Raw genomic sequence first — 23,106 nt, forward strand, 5'->3', positions numbered from 1 at the left:
TTGGGGCATGGCCCCTCTGCTGGAACCGGCCATGAGGGCCCGAAATCTTGCTGGCGGACCTTGGCCACAGGGCACCGATGCCACACAGGTGAAGCACACGTAGTCGGCCCTGTGGGCCATAAATAAAAGAAATAAAAAGGGACATTGGGCACACTTTATTGCAAATAGGCCGCCAGTAAGAAAATGAAAGAATGACAACATCTGGAAGAACAAATAATAATAACCAGCAGAGGGAGCCGAAGAGCAAGAGATCACCTGCAGGGTTAGGGGTTGTTGATTTTATTTTTATTGAACATGCATTGAACACTGATGAACTATGGTGACTGCACCGATTGGTGCTTGAGGGTGTGTATTGGTGCGTTTTTGGGTGCTTTCATGGTGCATTGATGCAGAGCAGACTGTCTCCCCCCCAGAAAGAACAATCACAGGTCCTGGGTTAGTTTTGTAAATAAAAATAGCGTCATTGTAAATAATGCTCCCCACCGTCAGTGTATAGTTTGAAGACAATTCCGCAATTCGGTTAACTGTGGGCGTAAGTCTGTTAGGCAGGGTGCAATGGAGCAGCGGGACACATTTATTTATGTTTTAAAACTGTCGCACTCAGGGTCAGGTTAAAAGTAGAGGGAACTACACCTACGTGTCACACTAAATAAAAGTTGTAGGCCCGGGACGTACCTAAGAGGAGGAGGGTGCAGTGTTGCGGATATGAGGACTGTATTTTTTTGATTGTGTGCTTTATTATTATTATTATTGTTTATTCTGCGCCCCCCTGCCTCCGGAGCTGTGTAAAGGTGAAAGGGCATCCCATAATTAGTCCACAAGCATACACGTCAGCCAATAATAGAATACCCCTGTTCGATAGTTATATCTTATTCTGTGTTTTAGAGTAAGGCTGTGTCTCCCATTAATTGAAGTACTCCATTGCACCAGTGAAAGAGAATAGATCCCCTTTCATTCCCATCCCCAAAATCTCCATTTCCTTTCACATCCCCTTTCGTCATTGCCAAGCCTCGATTGCCAATCACATCCCCTCTCGTCATTGCCAAGCCTCGATTTCCAATTACCTCCCCTCCAAAACCACCATTGAACATGTGCTCGGGTCGGGGAAGAGGGGCGTGCCTGCCCGTCGTCATCAAGGGCGGAGCCAGAGGGTCGCGTGACCAACCAGGGCCGAGGTGAGCACACCGATGGGCGTGTCCTGAAGGCCGGCGGCTTGATCGCTGGAGGCGCTATAAAGGTGTGCGCGCAAGAAGCGTTGGGTGGTCAGTGGTTGCGTTGGTTGCGTTGAGTGGAGTCGGTGGTGAGGAGTGAGTGGACCAAGAAAGAGAAAGAGTGGTTGGACCAAGAAAGAGAAAGAGTGGTTGGATCAAGAGAGAAAGAGTGGTTGGATAGGGAGACGTGCAAGAGTGTTGTTGAGTTGAGGGTTTGGACCAGACGAGTCAGACAAGTCCTGGGAAAGCAGCGGCGGCCACAGCAGCAACAATACCCAACAGCCACTTGGGGCCTGGACGGCGGTTTTGAGCAGGGCCGCGAAGGAATGGCGGCTGCTAAACGCGCCAATCGTGCTGCAGGACCCCCTTGGACCTTCCTCTCCCTCCAGCCATCCACCTCCTGCCTTTCCACCCTTCTTGTGTACGTGAGTTTGTTTTGTTTGTTCTGTCCCTGGGTTAATTAAGTCTGTATAAGCTAGTATTTGCACTGTGTCACCTGCGTCTTATGTGTTGTAAATAAACGTGACTGCCTTCTTTTTGCTTGTGTGTATAATAAATCCAATTACTCTTCTGTCCGTCTTCTCGTCTTATTCCTTTTCCTCTTTGCATTTCGTCGTTTTAGTCTTTTCCCAGATTGGGCAGCTGCGGTGCGATACGGCCAAAGTTCTGGGTGAATCGGGTGAGTCGGGGAACAACTATTCGGTCACGGAGCCTTCGCTCGGCAAACAACATCCTAAACCGCGATCAGTAACAATATATATATATACTAGCTTGGCTCGGCTCGCGCATACTGAGGAACGGGCTTGTTTTAACTGAGGATAATGACTGTACCTGAGTTGCTGTGTTGTCATGATTGACACCAATCATAATACAAACAATTACTTTGCACAAATGTATTTGTTGTGTTTGTGATATTACATTTTTATAGGCAATTTAGGTTGAATGTTTTTTTTTCAAGAAAGAACCCCTCAGCACATACATAGGGGAGGGGTAGGTGCAGACTGGAAGTTTGGGACGATTACACCTCACCACCACGTAATTCAAATCACCTCACCACCAAGTAATTCAAAACACCTCACCACCAAGTAATTTAAAACACCTCACCACCAAGTAATTCAAAACACCTCACCACCAAGTAATTTAAAACACCTCACCACCAAGTAATTCAAAACACCTCACCCCCACATAATTTAAAACACCTCACCACCAAGTAATTCAAAACACCTCACCACCAAGTAATTTAAAACACCTCACCACCAAGTAATTCAAAACACCTCACCCCCACATAATTTAAAACACCTCACCACCAAGTAATTCAAAACACCTCACCACCACGTAATTTAAAACACCTCACCACCAAGTAATTTAAAACACCTCACCACCAAGTAATTCAAAACACCTCACCACCACGTGATTAAAAACACCTCACCACCAAGTAATTCAAAACACCTCACCCCCACATAATTTAAAACACCTCACCACCAAGTAATTCAAAACACCTCACCACCACGTAATTTAAAACACCTCACCACCGAGTAATTTAAAACACCTCACCACCACGTAATTCAAAACACCTCACCACCAAGTAATTCAAAACACCTCACCACCACGTAATTCAAAATACCTCACCACCACGTAATTCAAAACACCTCACCACCACGTAATTCAAAACACCTCACCACCACGTGATTTAAAAACACCTCACCACCAAGTAATTCAAAATACCTCACCACCACGTAATTCAAAACACCTCACCACCAAGTAATTCAAAACACCTCACCACCACGTAATTCAAAACACCTCACCACCACGTAATTCAAAACCTCACCACCAAGTAATTCAAAACACCTCACCACCACGTAATTCAAAATATCTCACCACCACGTAATTCAAAACACCTCACTACCACGTAATTCAAAACACCTCACCACCATGTGATTTAAAAACACCTCACCACCAAGTAATTCAAAACACCTCACCACCAAGTAATTCAAAACACCTCACCACCACGTAATTCAAAACACCTCACCACCACGTAATTCAAAACACCTCACCACCACGTAATTCAAAATACCTCACCACCATGTGATTTAAAAACACCTCACCACCAAGTAATTCAAAACACCTCACCACCAAGTAATTCAAAACACCTCACCACCACGTAATTCAAAACACCTCACCACCACGTAATTCAAAACACCTCACCACCACGTAATTCAAAATACCTCACCACCATGTGATTTAAAAACACCTCACCACCACGTAATTTAAAACACCTCATCACCACGTAATTCAAAACACCTCACCACCACGTAATTCAAAATACCTCACCACCACGTAATTCAAAACATCTCACCACGTAATTCAAAATACCTCACCACCATGTGATTTAAAAACACCTCACCACCACGTAATTTAAAACCCCTCACCACCAAGTAATTTAAAACACCTCACCACCAAGTAATTCAAAACACCTCACCACCAAGTAATTCAAAACACCTCACCACCAAGTAATTTAAAACACCTCACCACCAAGTAATTCAAAACACCTCACCCCCACATAATTTAAAACACCTCACCACCAAGTAATTCAAAACACCTCACCACCACGTAATTTAAAACACCTCACCACCAAGTAATTTAAAACACCTCACCACCAAGTAATTCAAAACACCTCACCACCACGTGATTAAAAACACCTCACCACCAAGTAATTCAAAACACCTCACCACCACGTAATTCAAAACACCTCACCACCACGTAATTCAAAATACCTCACCACCATGTAATTCAAAACATCTCACCACGTAATTCAAAATACCTCACCACCATGTGATTTAAAAACACCTCACCACCACGTAATTTAAAACCCCTCACCACCAAGTAATTTAAAACACCTCACCACCAAGTAATTCAAAACACCTCACCACCAAGTAATTCAAAACACCTCACCACCAAGTAATTTAAAACACCTCACCACCAAGTAATTCAAAACACCTCACCCCCACATAATTTAAAACACCTCACCACCAAGTAATTCAAAACACCTCACCACCACGTAATTTAAAACACCTCACCACCAAGTAATTTAAAACACCTCACCACCAAGTAATTCAAAACACCTCACCACCACGTGATTAAAAACACCTCACCACCAAGTAATTCAAAACACCTCACCCCCACGTAATTTAAAACACCTCACCACCAAGTAATTCAAAACACCTCACCACCACGTAATTTAAAACACCTCACCACCGTGTAATTTAAAACACCTCACCACCACGTAATTCAAAACACCTCACCACCAAGTAATTCAAAACACCTCACCACCACGTAATTCAAAATACCTCACCACCACGTAATTCAAAACACCTCACCACCACGTAATTCAAAACACCTCACCACCACGTGATTTAAAAACACCTCACCACCAAGTAATTCAAAATACCTCACCACCACGTAATTCAAAACACCTCACCACCAAGTAATTCAAAACACCTCACCACCACGTAATTCAAAACACCTCACCACCACGTAATTCAAAACCTCACCACCAAGTAATTCAAAACACCTCACCACCACGTAATTCAAAATATCTCACCACCACGTAATTCAAAACACCTCACTACCACGTAATTCAAAACACCTCACCACCATGTGATTTAAAAACACCTCACCACCAAGTAATTCAAAACACCTCACCACCAAGTAATTCAAAACACCTCACCACCACGTAATTCAAAACACCTCACCACCACGTAATTCAAAACACCTCACCACCACGTAATTCAAAATACCTCACCACCATGTGATTTAAAAACACCTCACCACCACGTAATTTAAAACACCTCACCACCACGTAATTCAAAACACCTCACCACCACGTAATTCAAAATACCTCACCACCACGTAATTCAAAACATCTCACCACGTAATTCAAAATACCTCACCACCATGTGATTTAAAAACACCTCACCACCACGTAATTTAAAACCCCTCACCACCAAGTAATTTAAAACACCTCACCACCAAGTAATTCAAAACACCTCACCACCAAGTAATTCAAAACACCTCACCACCAAGTAATTTAAAACACCTCACCACCACGTAATTCAGAACACCTCACCACCACGTAATTCAAAACACCTCACCACCAAGTAATTCAAAACACCTCACCACCATGTAATTCAAAACACCTCACCACCACGTAATTCAAAACACCTCACCACCACGTAATTCAAAATACCTCACCACCACGTAATTCAAAACACCTCACCACCACGTAATTCAAAACACCTCACCACCAAGTAATTCAAAACACCTCACCACCAAGTAATTCAAAACACCTCACCACCAAGTAATTCAAAACACCTCACCACCACGTAATTCAAAATACCTCACCACCACGTAATTCAAAACACCTCACCACCACGTAATTCAAAACACCTCACCACCACGTAATTCAAAACACCTCACCACCATGTGATTTAAAAACACCTCACCACCAAGTAATTCAAAATACCTCACCACCACGTAATTCAAAACACCTCACCACCACGTAATTCAAAATACCTCACCACCATGTGATTTAAAAACACCTCACCACCACGTAATTCAAAACACCCCACCACCACGTAATTCAAAACACCTCACCACCAAGTAATTCAAAACACCTCACCACCACGTAATTCAAAACACCTCACCACCAAGTAATTCAAAACACCTCACCACCACGTAATTCAAAATACCTCACCACCACGTAATTCAAAACACCTTACCACCACGTAATTCAAAATACCTCACCACCATGTGATTTAAAAACACCACACCACCACGTAATTTAAAACACCTCACCACCACGTAATTCAAAACACCTCACCACCACGTAATTCAAAATACCTCACCACCATGTAATTCAAAACACCTCACCACGTAATTCAAAATACCTCACCACCATGTGATTTAAAACACCTCACCACCACGTAATTTAAAACACCTCACCACCAAGTAATTCAAAACACCTCACCACCAAGTAATTTAAAACACCTCACCACCAAGTAATTCAAAACACCTCACCACCAAGTAATTCAAAACACCTCACCACCAAGTAATTTAAAACACCTCACCACCAAGTAATTCAAAACACCTCACCACCAAGTAATTTAAAACACCTCACCACCAAGTAAGTCAAAACACCTCACCCCCACATAATTTAAAACACCTCACCACCACATAATTTAAAACACCTCACCACCAAGTAATTTAAAACACCTCACCACCACGTAATTCAAAACACCTCACCACCACGTAATTCAAAATACCTCACCACCACGTAATTCAAAACACCTTACCACGTAATTCAAAATACCTCACCACCATGTGATTTAAAAACACCTCACCACCATGTAATTTAAAACACCTCACCACCAAGTAATTCAAAACACCTCACCACCAAGTAATTTAAAACACCTCACCACCACGTGATTCAAAACACCTCACCACCAAGTAATTCAAAACACCTCACCCCCACGTAATTTAAAACACCTCACCACCAAGTAATTCAAAACACCTCACCACCACGTAATTTAAAACACCTCACCACCGAGTAATTTAAAACACCTCGCCACCACGTAATTTAAAACACCTCACCACCAAGTAATTCAAAACACCTCACCAGCAAGTAATTCAAAACACCTCACCACCACGTAATTTAAAACACCTCACCACCAAGTAATTCAAAACACCTCACCACCACATAATTCAAAACCCCTCACCACCAAGTAATTCAAAACACCTCACCACCAAGTAATTCAAAACACCTCACCACCACGTAATTTAAAACACCTCACCACCAAGTAATTCAAAACACCTCACCACCACGTAATTTAAAACACCTCACCACCAAGTAATTCAAAACACCTCACCACCAAGTAATTCAAAACACCTCACCACCACGTAATTTAAAACACCTCACCACCAAGTCATTCAAAACACCTCACCACCACGTAATTTGAAACACGTCACCACCAAGTAATTTAAAACACCTCACCACCACGTAATTCAAAACACCTCACCACCACGTAATTCAAAATACCTCACCACCACGTAATTCAAAACACCTCACCACGTAATTCAAAATACCTCACCACCATGTGATTTAAAACACCTCACCACCACGTAATTTAAAACACCTCACCACCAAGTAATTCAAAACACCTCACCACCAAGTAATTTAAAACACCTCACCACCAAGTAATTCAAAACACCTCACCACCAAGTAATTCAAAACACCTCACCACCAAGTAATTTAAAACACCTCACCACCAAGTAATTCAAAACACCTCACCACCAAGTAATTTAAAACACCTCACCACCAAGTAAGTCAAAACACCTCACCCCCACATAATTTAAAACACCTCACCACCACATAATTTAAAACACCTCACCACCAAGTAATTTAAAACACCTCACCACCACGTAATTCAAAACACCTCACCACCACGTAATTCAAAATACCTCACCACCACGTAATTCAAAACACCTTACCACGTAATTCAAAATACCTCACCACCACGTAATTTAAAACACCTCACCACCAAGTAATTCAAAACACCTCACCACCAAGTAATTTAAAACACCTCACCACCACGTGATTCAAAACACCTCACCACCAAGTAATTCAAAACACCTCACCCCCACGTAATTTAAAACACCTCACCACCAAGTAATTCAAAACACCTCACCACCACGTAATTTAAAACACCTCACCACCGAGTAATTTAAAACACCTTGCCACCACGTAATTTAAAACACCTCACCACCAAGTAATTCAAAACACCTCACCACCAAGTAATTCAAAACACCTCACCACCACGTAATTTAAAACACCTCACCACCAAGTAATTCAAAACACCTCACCACCACGTAATTCAAAACCCCTCACCACCAAGTAATTCAAAACACCTCACCACCAAGTAATTCAAAACACCTCACCACCACGTAATTTAAAACACCTCACCACCAAGTAATTCAAAACACCTCACCACCACGTAATTTAAAACACCTCACCACCAAGTAATTCAAAACACCTCACCACCAAGTAATTCAAAACACCTCACCACCACGTAATTTAAAACACCTCACCACCAAGTCATTCAAAACACCTCACCACCACGTAATTTGAAACACGTCACCACCAAGTAATTTAAAACACCTCACCACCACGTAATTTAAAACACGTTACCACCAAGTAATTTAAAACACCTCTCCACCAAGTAATTCAAAACACCTCACCACCACGTAATTTAAAATACCTCACCACCAAGTAATTCAAAACACCTCACCACCACGTAATTTAAAACACGTCACCACCAAGTAATTCAAAACACCTCACCACCACGTAATTTAAAACACGTCACCACCAAGTAATTTAAAACACCTCACCACCAAGTAATTCAAAACACCTCACCACCACATAATTTAAAACACCTCACCACCAAGTAATTCAAAACACCTCACCACCACGTAATTTAAAACACCTCACCACCAAGTAATTCAAAACACCTCACCACCACGTAATTTAAAACACCTCACCACCAAGTAATTAAAAACACCTCACCACCACGTAATTTAAAACAGGTCTTCACCAAGTAATTTAAAACACCTCACCACCAAGTAATTCAAAACACCTCACCACCACATAATTTAAAACACCTCACCACCAAGTAATTCAAAACACCTCACCACCACGTAATTTAAAACACCTCACCACCAAGTAATTTAAAACACCTCACCACCAAGTAATTCAAAACACCTCACCACCACGTAATTTAAAACACCTCACCACCAAGTAATTCAAAACACCTCACCACCAAGTAATTCAAAACACCTCACCACCACGTAATTCAAAACACCTCACCACCATGTGATTTAAAAACACCTCACCACCACATAATTCAAAATACCTCACCACCACGTAATTCAAAACACCTCACCACCAAGTAATTCAAAATACCTCACCACCACGTCATTTAAAAACACCTCACCACCACATAATTCAAAACACCTCACCACCACGTAATTCAAAACACCTCACCACCAAGTAATTCAAAATACCTCACCACCACGTCATTTAAAAACACCTCACCACCACATAATTCAAAATACCTCACCACCACGTGATTCAAAACCACCACAACGTTATTTAAAACACTTCACAACCACGGAGACAAAAGTTTGAGGGAGTCGTTGAGTGACAACACAGACACTGCCCATATAGATAAATGACTGTACCTGAGTTGCCGTTTTGTCATGGTTTAAACCAATCATAATTCAAACAATAATTCAAAATATTCAATATTCAAATATATTTGTAATATACGTGATATCACATTTTACAAACAATTGAAGTTGAAAAAAAAAAAAATTCACCCAAGAAATGTTTGCGATGCTTCACTCTGCCAGAGAAGCACCAATCCAACAGGTTATCGTTTATAGTCGAGTCGGGGATCGAACTCCGACGAGACAGATCAAAGGTAGGTGTGCACTACCTGTGCACCGACCGTGCTGTTAGACACAGATAAACACCGAGGTCGTGTCCGTCATGATGGCACACAGGTAGTCAGGTAGCACACCCACCTTTGCGCTATCTTTCTGCGGACGTTAAAGATCCCAAGGTGTTATTCAATGAAGAGCATGCGAGTTATCGCCGGCACTCTGAACAAAGTCCCCAAATCACCATGTTGATCACTATGGCACTGCATCACCGGCACAGCCACCCTTGACCCTGAGCAATGATGCATTGATGCAACCAGAGGGCTGAATTTGTAATTGAAGATGAAGATGCCATCGTAAATGACGACTCAGGTGTGTATATGTACAGGGCAGGTATTCCTACAAGGTAAAGTCAACAAGTAAGCTTGGACCGTTCATTTTAAAACATGAAATCACTAACTTCAGTAAAAGGTAAATAATGAACCTGGAAAGAGAAACAAATTTACTTTATTAAACAAACTTATCAATGGCCAAGGTACGATCATTCAATCAGAATGAAAGAGTCAGTGAAAGAGAACACCTTGAGTAGAGACACTTCATCCAACATGATCGCACCTTGATACCACGGTCTGAAGGTGCCAGGTAAGAGACACCTGTATAATACTGGGTGAAGTGAACACATACAGGAGAGCAAAACGGGGAAGACAGGTGGATGGACAGGTGCACCAGGCACTTGTAGTTCCATAAATCATGGGAGGAATCATATTCCACATGTCATGTAGGAGTCGTGTAGGTGAATGGTTTGTGTTGGATCATTGAAAGTATCGATTAGTATTGGAATCTGTGTACTCGGCTCATTTCACCGAAATCCGATTTTATTCACCTGGCAAATCCTCACCTACACCGACACGCGCGCGCGCACACCTTCTGACGCATCGAGCCCACCCGTCACAGTCCCCGCCCCTTTTACATGTATGATGTATACCTTCCCAACGTGGCCCCTCCCTTCGCTTGGACGACTGTCACCCATCCTCTGTTTCCAGCACGCTGGCCCCGCCCCCGATATTTCCAGCACACTGGCCCCGCCCCCGAGACTCCGCTATGACGTCACTAGCGCCGCCGAAGCACGAGCACCGGGGAATCTTCGGAGTGAAATCGAGTCGAGTCCAAAGCTGCGATTCCGCTGGATCTGCGTCTCCTGCCCCGACCTGGACCAAGGAGAGACCTTGATGCGGTATTTTGATTTACCGGGATCGGGGAGGGCGTCGCGGCTCCGGATGGGGGGAAAAGGTTTGGGGAAACGGCGATAGATGGGAAATAAAGGGGAACAGAAAGCAGGAGTCGATGAGATGGGAATTCGGATTCGAGGGAGGAAGGAATGCGGGAATAGCGTTGATGAACGGGCGCGGAGATGGGAATATAAATGTCCGCCGAGGTACGCGCAGCTCACGTCGAGATGGACGCTCTCGGACGAGGACGGACGAGCTCTTGTGTTGTTTCCAAAGTCACACAGGAGTCGGTAGTCGGATTATCCGGTTTTCTCGGCCCGTTCGTCCCCGTTGATGCATCCACTCGTCCCCGTCACACTAATTCACCCTTGGACCGAAATGGGCGCATTCTTTTTTATTTCCCTCCCCGGGGGATCATGTTTATTGTGCATTATGCGCGCCAATTTCACGGGAAATCGGGGGTAATGGTCCCGCCAGGCCCATTGTGATTTCCGCCGAGGGTGTAAGTTTCGCCCGAGAGCGAGAGGGACGTGCGCGGCTTCCGCTCGTCGTTTCGTGTACCTGTCTCGTCTGTGCCCTGTGATGGACGCTCGTAGTCTTCACCAGAAACACGAGTCCTTAATCCTATGGTGGCAGGGAACGATCGTGTACCGGGCAAGGACCGCACCTCACCGTACCGTACGGACCAGAGCGATCCGCCACGATCCGCTTGTTAACGACCGACCGTTTGATTCTATACGTACCTACCGTACTATTATGATATTTTCTCATGACATCCCAAAAGGCATTCACACACGATATTATACATGTAAATGTACACGTGATAGTATACATGTAAATGCATACACATGATATTATACATGTAAATGCATACACATGATATTATACATGTACACACACACACACACACACACACACACACACACACACACACACGATATTATACATGTAAATGTGCACACATGTGATATTACACATGTAAATGCACACGTATGTGATATTATACATGTATATGCACACACACACACACACACACACACACACACACACGATATTATACATGTAAATGTTCACACATGTGATATTACACATGTAAATGCACATGTATGTGATATTATACATGTATATGCACACATTATATTATACATGTAAATGCATACACATGATATTATACATGTGTATATATATATATATATATATATATACATATATATATGTATATATATATATATATATACACACACACAAGCACACGCACGATATTACACATGTAAATGTGCACCACCATGATATATATACATGTAAATGCACACACATGATGTTATACATGTAAATGCACACAGATGGAATTTTTATACATGTAAATGCACACATAAAATATAATATTACATGTAGATGCACACATGTTATATTCATACATGTAATGCACACATGTGATATTTACACATATAAATGCATACATGTTATATTATACATGTAAATGCACACATGTTGTATTATTCATGTAAATGCACACACTTGATATTACACATGCAAATGCACTCACACATGATATCATACCTGTAAATGCACACATGTTATGTTGTTCATGTAAATGCACACACTTGATATCACACATGTAAATGCACTCACACATGATATCATACATGTAAATGCACACATGTGATATTATCCATGTAAATACACACGTGATATTAATTACACATGTAAATGCATATGTGTGATATGTACACACATAAATGCACACACATGTGATATTTATACATGTAAATGTACACACGTGATATTATACATGTAGATGCACACATGTGATATTTATACATGTAAATGTACACACGTGATATTATACATGTAGATGCACACATGTGATATACAGATAAATGCACACACACGTGATGTTATACATGTAAATACACACGTGATATTTATACATGTAAATGCACACATGCATGATATTTATACATGTAAATTCACACATGCACGATACTTCTACATGTAAATGCACACACATGATATTTATGCATGTAAATGCACACACATATTTATACATGTAAATGCATGCAAGCCTGATACTTATACATGTAAATGCATGCAAGCCTGATACTTATACATGTAAATGCACACACGGGATATTTATACATATAAATGCACACACATTATATTTACAAATGTAAACACACACACATGCTGTTTATACATATAAACGCACATACGTGATATTATACATGTAAATCCACAAACGTGTTATTTACACATGTAAATGCACACACACGTGATATGTATACACGCAAATGGAGACACATTCCATTTATACATTTAAATGCACGGCAACGTGTGTAACACGGCAACGTGATACTTATACATGTAAATGCACACATGCGATATTTACAGATGTAAATGCACACTCGTGATACTTACTAAAGAATTCACCCTTTAGCTGCTGTGGTAACAAAATGCTTGCCCATCATGGATTCCTGGCATCAAAAAATTTTAATACCAATTTGTGATCGCCTGCAATGTGCAACTTTCCACCTTGCCTGTGGCAACACAAGCAGCTAGAGGGTTAATTATAATTATATAGGCTTCTAACACTATACAACACACACACACACACACACACACACACACACACACACACACACACACACACACACACACACACACACACACACACACACACACACACACACACACACACACACACACACACACACACACACACACACACACACATTCACGTCTATTCAAATCTTGTCACCCAATCAAATCGGGTTATTTAGACTTAAATAAACCACCAAGATTGATGTTTAAGGCTGGAGCAAAAAATTCACCTGGGAGTGTACCACGGCAATGATGGGCCAAGTGTTCTCAATTGCTTGTTTGAGGTCATACGCTATCGTACACTCACTTAAATGCAATTGGTTCGATTCCGGACAAATAATTTACCTTGCAACATGACAGGAAAGGGCCGAGGCTTTGAAAACTAGCACATGTACTCACACATATCCATCCCGTTTATAGAATTCCTCTTTGGAATGCCCATATCAATATGCGTCGTCTTGTCCTGCAGAGAACAATTATAGTCGCTTCTCACCAACGGATCTCCACTAAAGGACAGAATGTCATTGCTTCCACCCCTCGCTGCACAGAAATTCAGTCTCAAGCAGGTAACATCATTTATCTGTTGAATGATGCGTGCACCGTTGAGCTTGAACTTAACTGCTGATAGTAACGTGGATCATGCGGTTATGGATACACGGCACGGCTCGAGCAGCAGTCAGATGAATGTGACGATTATGCGAGCAAGATCGTTGCACCCTGCAGATAATTCCGAGTCAAATATCCAGTAAGCCCTGCTCCGATATCCATAATCGCTATCGCTGGTGCATCTCGACGCATTGCTGAAGCTGGACAAATGAGTTGGCGCATTTTTCCTAAACAAGTATGAATGAATGTTTTTGGCATTTTTGATGTGAAATTTTTTTCCAGGATTTTTACGGAGGAATTCTTTCTTTCTTTCTTTCTCTCTCTCTCTCTCTCTCTCTCTCTCTCTCTCTCTCTCTCTCTCTCTCTCTCTCTCTCTCTCTCTCTCTCTCTCTCTCTCTCTCTCTCTCTCTCTCTCTCTCTCTCTCTCTCTCTCTCTCTCTCTCTCTCTCTCTCTCAACATGCGTCGTACTGTCGAACTGAATTGTTTTCCGTGAAAAGTCCCAAATATCTTTATATATTTATTTATTTATTTATAAACACAAGGTCATGCTTGCATTTTTACTTTTGGATAATTGATGTATTCTATTTATACCTGAAAAATGGAATGCACAGTCCGAAGAAATGATGTCATTGCACATCGCCTTTTTCTAAACGAACACTTATTTCTCATCAAATAACGAGAATATGATAAATATAGTGGTTAATGAGCTCTAACATACTCATTTTGGCTCCTATGCATGATAATGTCCATGCTTCATGCCGTGTTATGGCAATAAGACAAATCCATTTTGACTCGGACGAGTTGTACGCCTGTTTTGCATACAAATTTAGGTCCTAATGAAATGTATCTTGTTATTTCTGATTATATTTCATAAGTACATACTATAGGTCAGCTTATTAATTATCTCTATACTTTTGAACATCAACGCCAACTGTGTAATTCATTTCTTTTTTTAACATTTCACCTCTATTTACTTTGCTTGCTGCTGCTTCATATTTTGCTCGTACTACTTGGAAGAAATCTTCACAATTGCCCTTAAATCTGCAGAATTTGAATTTGATCTGTGCTCTGGAACCTTTATCCTTCCAATCAAACAGGATGTAATCAAGCTAAATATCTCAAGATAACACTGATTTTTTCCTTGTTTTTTAAAGTTGGGACAAATGCATTTACCTTCACGATTCAGCTCAGCCTGGTGTTGGCTTAGCGGTTAGGGCACCGGCTTGGGATCCGAGGATCCTGGGTTCGAATCCCGGTCTATCGCTGAATTAACACCAGGGTGGTTGACTCAGCCTGTCATCCTTCCGAGATCGGCAAATTGAGTACCAGTTCACTGGTAATTCCCTGTGTGTCGCAAGAGGTGACTAACAGGGTTGGCGGCAGGAAGGGCATCCAGCCATAAAACATTGCTTCAAAAAAGGGGACCAAGGTGCCCAAAAAAGGCCAAAGGCCAACCCCTCCTCTGTGGGGAAAAATGGCCTCTAAAGGTGGTTCTTCACGATTTCGCCCTTTTGTTTTTGTTTTTTAATATGATCTGTGTTTTACTAATTACATATGGATGGCACATTTGGGCTGTAGTGGGATGTTGCACAGAGCTGATCGATCAAATGGATCTTTATTGTGAATTTCCTTGAAAAGATACCTGTACCTTTAATGTGATTTAAAAATAACGTGTTATTTGAAATTAGAGGTTTATCCATTAATTGCGGGTGATGGAATGATATGGGATTCGATACGAACGGAAGGCATTAAAACCACAACTAAAACGCGGAAGCATCTCAAAATGCAAAGAACGCCCGCCATCCACTTTGTACTCAAACTAAATTTGACAAAAACAACAGTTTAAAAAAATTATACATTTTATTAATTAGTGTTCTCCATATTCTCATAATAAAGGTTTGTTGAAATTTTGATGTTAAAAGCACGAACTTTACAAAAGTTATGGACTGGACAAACACACTGACCTCATATGGTGGATAAATGAAGAAACAACAACAAACAACAACAGGCATTTTAAGGTCATTTTCCCTGCTAGAGTGGGGGTTAGCCTTACAGTTAGCCTGCTAACTTCCCCGGTTAGCCTGCTAGAGCGGTTAGATAAATGAAGAAACACGGAAGCATTCAAAAAAAAAACCAGCCGTCTCATGCAGCGCAGCGGTGGACGCGCTAATAAGGCATATTTGTACTCGCTGTGACAATTCCCCTTAACATTTTCACCCAATTATTAATTAGTGTTCTCCTTATTCACACACACACACACACACACACACACACACACACACACACACACACACACACACACACACACACACACACACACACACACACGTGCACACTAATGGAGGCGGATACTTCAAGACCGTTCCACCTTCTGAACTGTGCATATGGAGATAACAACCAACACACACAAGTGCAAAACACATAAACCGCGACATGTATGGACCAGCTAACAATCCTGCACATAATGGAATAATTGGAAACAACAGCAACAATAATCCCAGACGGTTTGGCTTGAAGCGTCGTCCACCGGAATTCTTTGACATCATCCAACATGGCAGACACTTTGAGAAAGGTCTTTTCGACTCGGCCAAACAGAATAAATCGATGAGATAGAAGTATTTTTAGATGCCATAAGCAGTAACACATTGTAAACAAGAATGGCACTCGATAGAATGCATACCTCCACCAAGCTGAAAAGTTTACAGATTTTTCCAAATGTTGGCCGGATTTGGATCTGGATCTTCACCAAAATCGAATCGGCTTGTTCTTGTCACCTCATCAACTTATCCAACAATTTTGTCATAACTTGTACACAAAGTTTTGAGATATCGTGCTTTATATCGTTATTGGCGCCATCTCTCAATTATTTATGAAGAATCACTTAGAAATGAGAATAAATTATAGTGTCCGCATCCGGATCCTCGCCAAAATCGAATCAATTTGTCCTCGTCCAATATGCAACAGGTCCATCAAATTTCGTCCGAATCTGTACATAACGTTTTGAGATATTCTAATCACGGACAAACAGATAGACAGACAAAAAGTTGTGAAAACATAACCTCCGTCGACCTTCATTGGCAGAGGTAATTATTCCTACAAGGTTTTGTGATGATGTGCGAAGACATAGGAATCATGATAGACAAAGGGATAGGCACTGTACTTGTATTTACAGTCACGTGAAAAAGTAAGTACACCCCATGTAAAGTTTTGACTTTTTCAACATATTTCAACATAAAGCTATTTGATCTTCATTTCAACAATATTGATAGATAAAGGTGATATAATAGAACAAATATCATGAAACATTTACATTTTGTAGTCCATTGTATAATTTAAATAAACATAAATGCAAATTTCGCATGTGGAAAAAGTAAGTACACCCTTACATTTATCACCACTTCAAATACCTAAAATTAGAATCAGGTGCACCAGCTCAGGTGCAAATGATTAGAACATCGTTAGAGAGGATCTTGGAGGAGCCTGTCTTATTTAAACCTCAGACATTTAGTTTGGTTTGCTCTTTGTTGTTGAAGTGTGCGGTGTTACCATGCCTAGATCAAAAGAGCTCTCTGAGGCCTTCAGAAAGAAGGTTATAGATGCCTACGAGTCTGGGAAGGGATTTAAAAAGATCTCCAAACAATTTGAAATCAATCATTCGACTGTCCAGAAGATCATGGACAAGTGGAGAAGATTCCAAACAACTGCCAACTTGTTCAGGCCAGGCCGCCCCAGCAAATTCAGCCCGAGAGCAGACCGCAAGATGCTGAAAGAAGTCTCCAAGAACCCCAGAATGTCATCACGGGACCTACAGGTAGCTCTTGCCACTGTTGATGTCAAAGTGAACGAGTCTACCATTAGAAAGAGGCTGCACAAATGTGATCTACATGGGAGGTGTGCCAGGAGGAAACCTTTGCTGTCCAGAAAGAACATCAGGGCAAGACTAAAGTTTGCCAATGAACACCTCGGCAAAGACCAGCACTTCTGGAACAATGTGCTCTGGACAGATGAGTCAAAGGTAGAGCTATTTGGCCACAGTACCAGAACACATGTTTGGCGAAAACCAAAGACAGCATTTCACCACAAAAACCTGATACCAACTGTAAAGCATGGTGGTGGAAATATTATGGTTTGGGGCAGCTTTGCTGCATCAGGGCCTGGGCAGCTCACCATCATATAATCCACTATTGAATTCTTCATTGTACCAGAGGGTGCTTGAGGATAATGTGAGGCCATCTGTCGGAAAGTCGAAGCTCAACCGAAGGTGGACCTTGCAACATGACAATGACCCTAAACATAGCAGTAAATCTACCAAGGAATGGCTGAAAAGAAAGAAACGGAGGGTTCTGGAATGGCCAAGTCAAAGCCCGGATCTAAGTCCCATCGAGATGTTGTGGAGGGATTTGAAACGAGCTGTGCATGCAAGAAACCCCTGAAACATCGCACAGCTGAAAGAATTCTGCATGGAGGAGTGGGCAAAAAATTCTCCCAGTCGATGTCAGAGACTGGTAGACAGTTATAAGAAACGCATACTTGAGGTTGTTTCTGCCAAAGGGGGTAATACCACCTATTAGAGCCAAGGGTGTACTTACTTTTTCCACATGCGAAATTTGCATTTATGTTTATTTAAATTATACAATGGACTAGAAAATGTAAATGTTTCATGATATTTGTTATATTATATCACCTTTATGTGTCAATGTTGTTGAAATGAAGATCAAATAGCTGTATGTTGAAATATGTTGAAAAAGTCAAAACTTTACATGGGGTGTACTTACTTTTTCACGTGACTGTATATAATATAAGTCCCCCTTCCACCCGCCACCCTTCCCATGCCTCCTCCCCCCAAAGCCCTCTCCCTCCCACAGATCTCCCGATGTCCCAGCTCTCCATCTTGTTCTCCCTCTCCCCTTATCATATGTTTGATGTTTTATGTGTCAGTTTTTTTTTTTGTGATCAATGTTAGCTCTTACATGAGCCTTGACCTTGTATACAAAAAAAATTTAAAAAAAAAATAAAAAAAAATACATTTTGTCAAAGTACAGGACTTTGGTTTTAAAGCTCAAAAACAATTTTGCTGTAAAATTATAATAATATATAGTAATATGTTCCCTTATAACGAACTATGACGCAGAAGGAGGCCATTATGCTGGCACAAGCCTGCCCTTTGGTTGCCAACCTCTGGTTGTTTGTCCGTGCTCTATCCTTTTAAATGCTGAATGTCAAGCAAGGGTGCAGCACTGACCATTTTTAAAGGCGTTGGTATGATTTGGTCTCGGGTTGGAACCGCCAACCTCTCAGACTCGGAGCGGATGATCGAACCATTACACCACCGAGCTCTTTCCATCATACATCCATTCATACATGAGTCGTATGCATACTACTACTTCTTCAACATTCCCAATCATTTAAACCTTCTTGTGGGATTGGTCGGAGATCGTTTTTCGTGCAGGTTTTTCACAAACTGGCTGGCCAGGCCTGACGTTCGACTGAAGGCAAAAGGAATCTGGAATTTGTTCCAGGATGCCAGAGATAACTCACCTAACTCCTCGTGAAAGACTTTGCCCAATTTTTAACGTCCATGAACTACCTGTGCTGGCAGACAGGTCCACTGACTTAACGTCCATCTAATGGACGACGTACTCAGCGATCCCTTCACCTGCCTGCAAAAGACCATGATGTCAGTTTGTAGATGTGTCAGGAATTCAACCCAGGCTAGACAGCTCACAGGTGAGTGCACATCAATCAAACTATCCTGCCAGCCTTTCTTGAAAGATATGCTGGACTGCATTACATTTTTGACATTGCAAAATTATAGTGATTGTTTGATCCTTTTGTCCTTTTAATAATATTGTTTTTCCTTCACTTCTCTCTTATCGACTTTTCCCGAAGGAAAGCCAATCTATTGATAAATCGATGTCAACAGCATAAGTCGGTGCCAGGCTTGTACTCCTCGTGGAATTAGACAAGATTAGAACTTGAGTCTGGTTTGATAACAGTTCAGTTGGAAGTCTCTTTCATGAATATCGATACAACTTGTATGGGTTTAAGGTTATCTTACCTCAAATAAGGTCCTTATGATTGCAGTGGGGGATGCAAGGCCGCAGGATTATTCTCGACGGCTTGGTGCTCCAGAATCTCATGTGGATTCTGTGGAATCTAAAGCTCTCAGAATTATTGGAATCTCTCGTGATGAGGAAAAAGCACAAGGTCTGTTGCTTTCACATCGCAGGCAGGTTGGTGGTCTCTCCGTTTTCCACCGTCTGTTCCCCAACATTGCTCACTCCACTATCTCAGACATCCGGCCATCCCCAGCAACTTCAAGCAGTTACTTTTCCAGTAACCTTATCCTGGTTAAACTTCCAAAATTCAGGTTTACTGCACACCTCAAGTCTTTTATTTATTGCTTCTCCAGTCTATGGAACTGCTTTCCAGAAGCTCATCTGTCTCGCTCTTCCCCTGACCCCCAATCATGCAAGTTCACCACCATCTCTGGTCATCTCAATTCTGACGCATGATCTTCATTATCCACATTCACCTTTCGTCACCCAAACTTCTTACTTCATAGTTTCAATGTTTCATCCCCACCTCCATTACCTATTATTTCCTATTCTCCAATGGCTTGATCTCTGATCATCAATTTGGATTCAGACCAGGTCATTCCACTCTGGACATGTTGCTTCTGCTGTCTCAACAATGGATGGAGGTCCTCAATGCCAAACAGGAAATCAGAGTTGTCTCCCTTGACATATCTCGTGCCTTCGATACGGTCTGGCACCCAGCTCTGCTCACCAAACTCTCCTCCTTTGGTATCCATGGAAATCTCCACGCATGGCTGGCGGACTTCCTCTCTGGTCGTTGGCAACGTGTGGCCCTGAATGGATTTCTCTCATCTCCCCTTCCTGACCTGGCTGGAGTTCCCCAAGGTAGTCTTCTGGGCCCTGTGCTATTTCTGGTCTTCATCAATGACCTCTCCGACTCTCTGGAAAATCCTCTCTATCTCTTTGCTGATGACTCCACTATCTCCTGCTCCATTCCTCATCCCTTAGATCGGCAGTCTGCAGCCTCCTGACTCTCTGCAGACCTGGACAAAATCACAGACTGGTCAAACAAGTGGAACATGTCTTTCAATCCTGCCAAATCCCACACTCTTACAATGTCCCTCCGAAAGGACCGACTGGAAAACCCTCCCATCTACTTTCTCAACAATCCTCTCCAAGAAGTTCTGTCGCTCAAGCTTTTGGGTCTCACTATCTGCCATGATCTTTTTTGGGAAAACCACATTCCAAGCTGGCCTCGAAAGCCAGTCGCCGACTGGGCATCCTCCGTCGTGCGAAGTCCTTCCTTGGCACACCTGAGCTCCTCACCACATACAAGGCTTTCATCCGCAGCTCAATGGAATACTGTTCCCCCCTCTGGGCTGGTGCTCATGCCTCAAACCGAGCTCGGCTTCACGCTGTTGAAACCAAAGCTTTCAGAATCATTGGAATCTCCTGCGATGAAGTTAACTCCGAGGGCCTTTCACTCACTCACCGCAGGGAGGTTGGTGGTCTTTCTGTCTTCTACCGACTCCTCTCTGGCCTTGCTCCCCCAGCTCTCTCTGTGCTCTGTCCCCCCAATATTCCTTCAGGTCGCACAAGATCTGCCAGCAACCCTCTTATGGTTAAACTGCCAAAATCTAGGCTCTCTGCTCACCTTCACTCTTTCATTCCCCTTTTCTCCCGCCTCTGGAACAAACTCCCCCACTCCCTTCAATCCCACTCCTCCCTCCAGGTCTTTAAAACAGCTGTTCACCACCATCTCTTATCTTCCCCCATCCAAAACCTTGATATTTTCTACCCCCGCTAATTCACCCCAGATACACTTTTTTTTTTTTTTGGAAATTCCAACTTGCAGTGTTCATATGTTTTACACCTCTCCCACCTCCCCCCAAGCCCTCCCCCTCCCACATTTCTCCCGATGTCCCTGCTCTTAAATGTTGTGTTTGTGTCCTTCCCCCTTTATCCCCATCTTGTCTACCGCTCCCCTTGTTTTTTGTGTTTTATGTGTCGGTTTCACTTTTTGTGTGATTAATGTTGGCTCTTTCACGAGCCTCGATCTTGTATCCAAAAAACAAAAAAAATTAAAAAAATCCTGTTTATTCATTTTCTTGATATTTGTGGCACAGTCAATTGTGTCTTTAATTGCGAAATGATGAATTGCACAATTCAGACAAATGATGATTGGGAAAGATGATGGGAAGAGAGCCTGTGATTGATGCTGTGAAGAGAAACAGGTTGAGATGGTTTGGTCATGTGTTGAGGAAGGATGAAAGTGACTGGTTGAGAAGAGTGATGGAAATGAATGTAGAAGGAAGTAGAGGACAGGGAAGACCGAGAAAGACTTGGCTAAAGATGGTGGAAGAAGAAATGCGGGCAAGGGGGTTAACAAGGAGAGATGCAGAAAATAGGGCAAGATGGAGAAGATTGTCATGGGGACCGCAAGGCTAACCCCCGCTGTAGCAGGGAAAATGGCCTTAAAATGCCTGTTGTTGTTGTTGTTGTAGTTAATTCTGTCTTCCTCTTCAATGAGCCTCACTCCTATAAAAAAAATAGACCAGAACACTACTCGGTGGAGAGCACACTTCCGCCAGGCTGAACAGTTTACATTTTGTATGTTACAATTTCCCTGGCCCTTATTTTCCCAAGACCTAACACATTTGCGTGTACCCTAACCGCTAAGCCAACAAACCCAGGATCCTCGTATCCCAAGCCAGCACCCTAACCGCTCAGCCAACACCGGGCTGCATATTCCAATGCAATGCTTTGGCAAATAACTTTAGAGAAGGGAATACACTATTGCTTTGAATATACCGTTATGGATGAATAAATCCTGCATTTAAGATAACAATTTGTAACATGTTGAATTCAGATTACCTGTAAAATTGTGAACCATAGCAACATGGCTGAGTATATTTATAATTACCCCC

General features: G+C 42.2%; 1 protein-coding gene across 1 annotated transcript in view; it reads left to right on the top strand.

Annotated features, from left to right (window-relative positions):
- Positions 1–10,850: 10,850 nt before the first annotated feature.
- The window catches only part of LOC137422414 (teneurin-3), a 419,444-nt gene continuing 407,188 nt past the window's right edge, over positions 10,851–23,106 (top strand). The window contains exon 1 of the mRNA XM_078772563.1: positions 10,851–10,938. The gene's annotated coding sequence lies outside the window, so the exon portion shown is untranslated. The remainder of the gene's footprint in view (positions 10,939–23,106) is intronic.

The sequence above is a fragment of the Myxine glutinosa genome, chromosome 2 (assembly GCF_964187855.1).
Source record: "Myxine glutinosa chromosome 2, kmMyxGlut1.1, whole genome shotgun sequence".
Lineage (NCBI taxonomy): Eukaryota > Metazoa > Chordata > Myxini > Myxiniformes > Myxinidae > Myxine > Myxine glutinosa.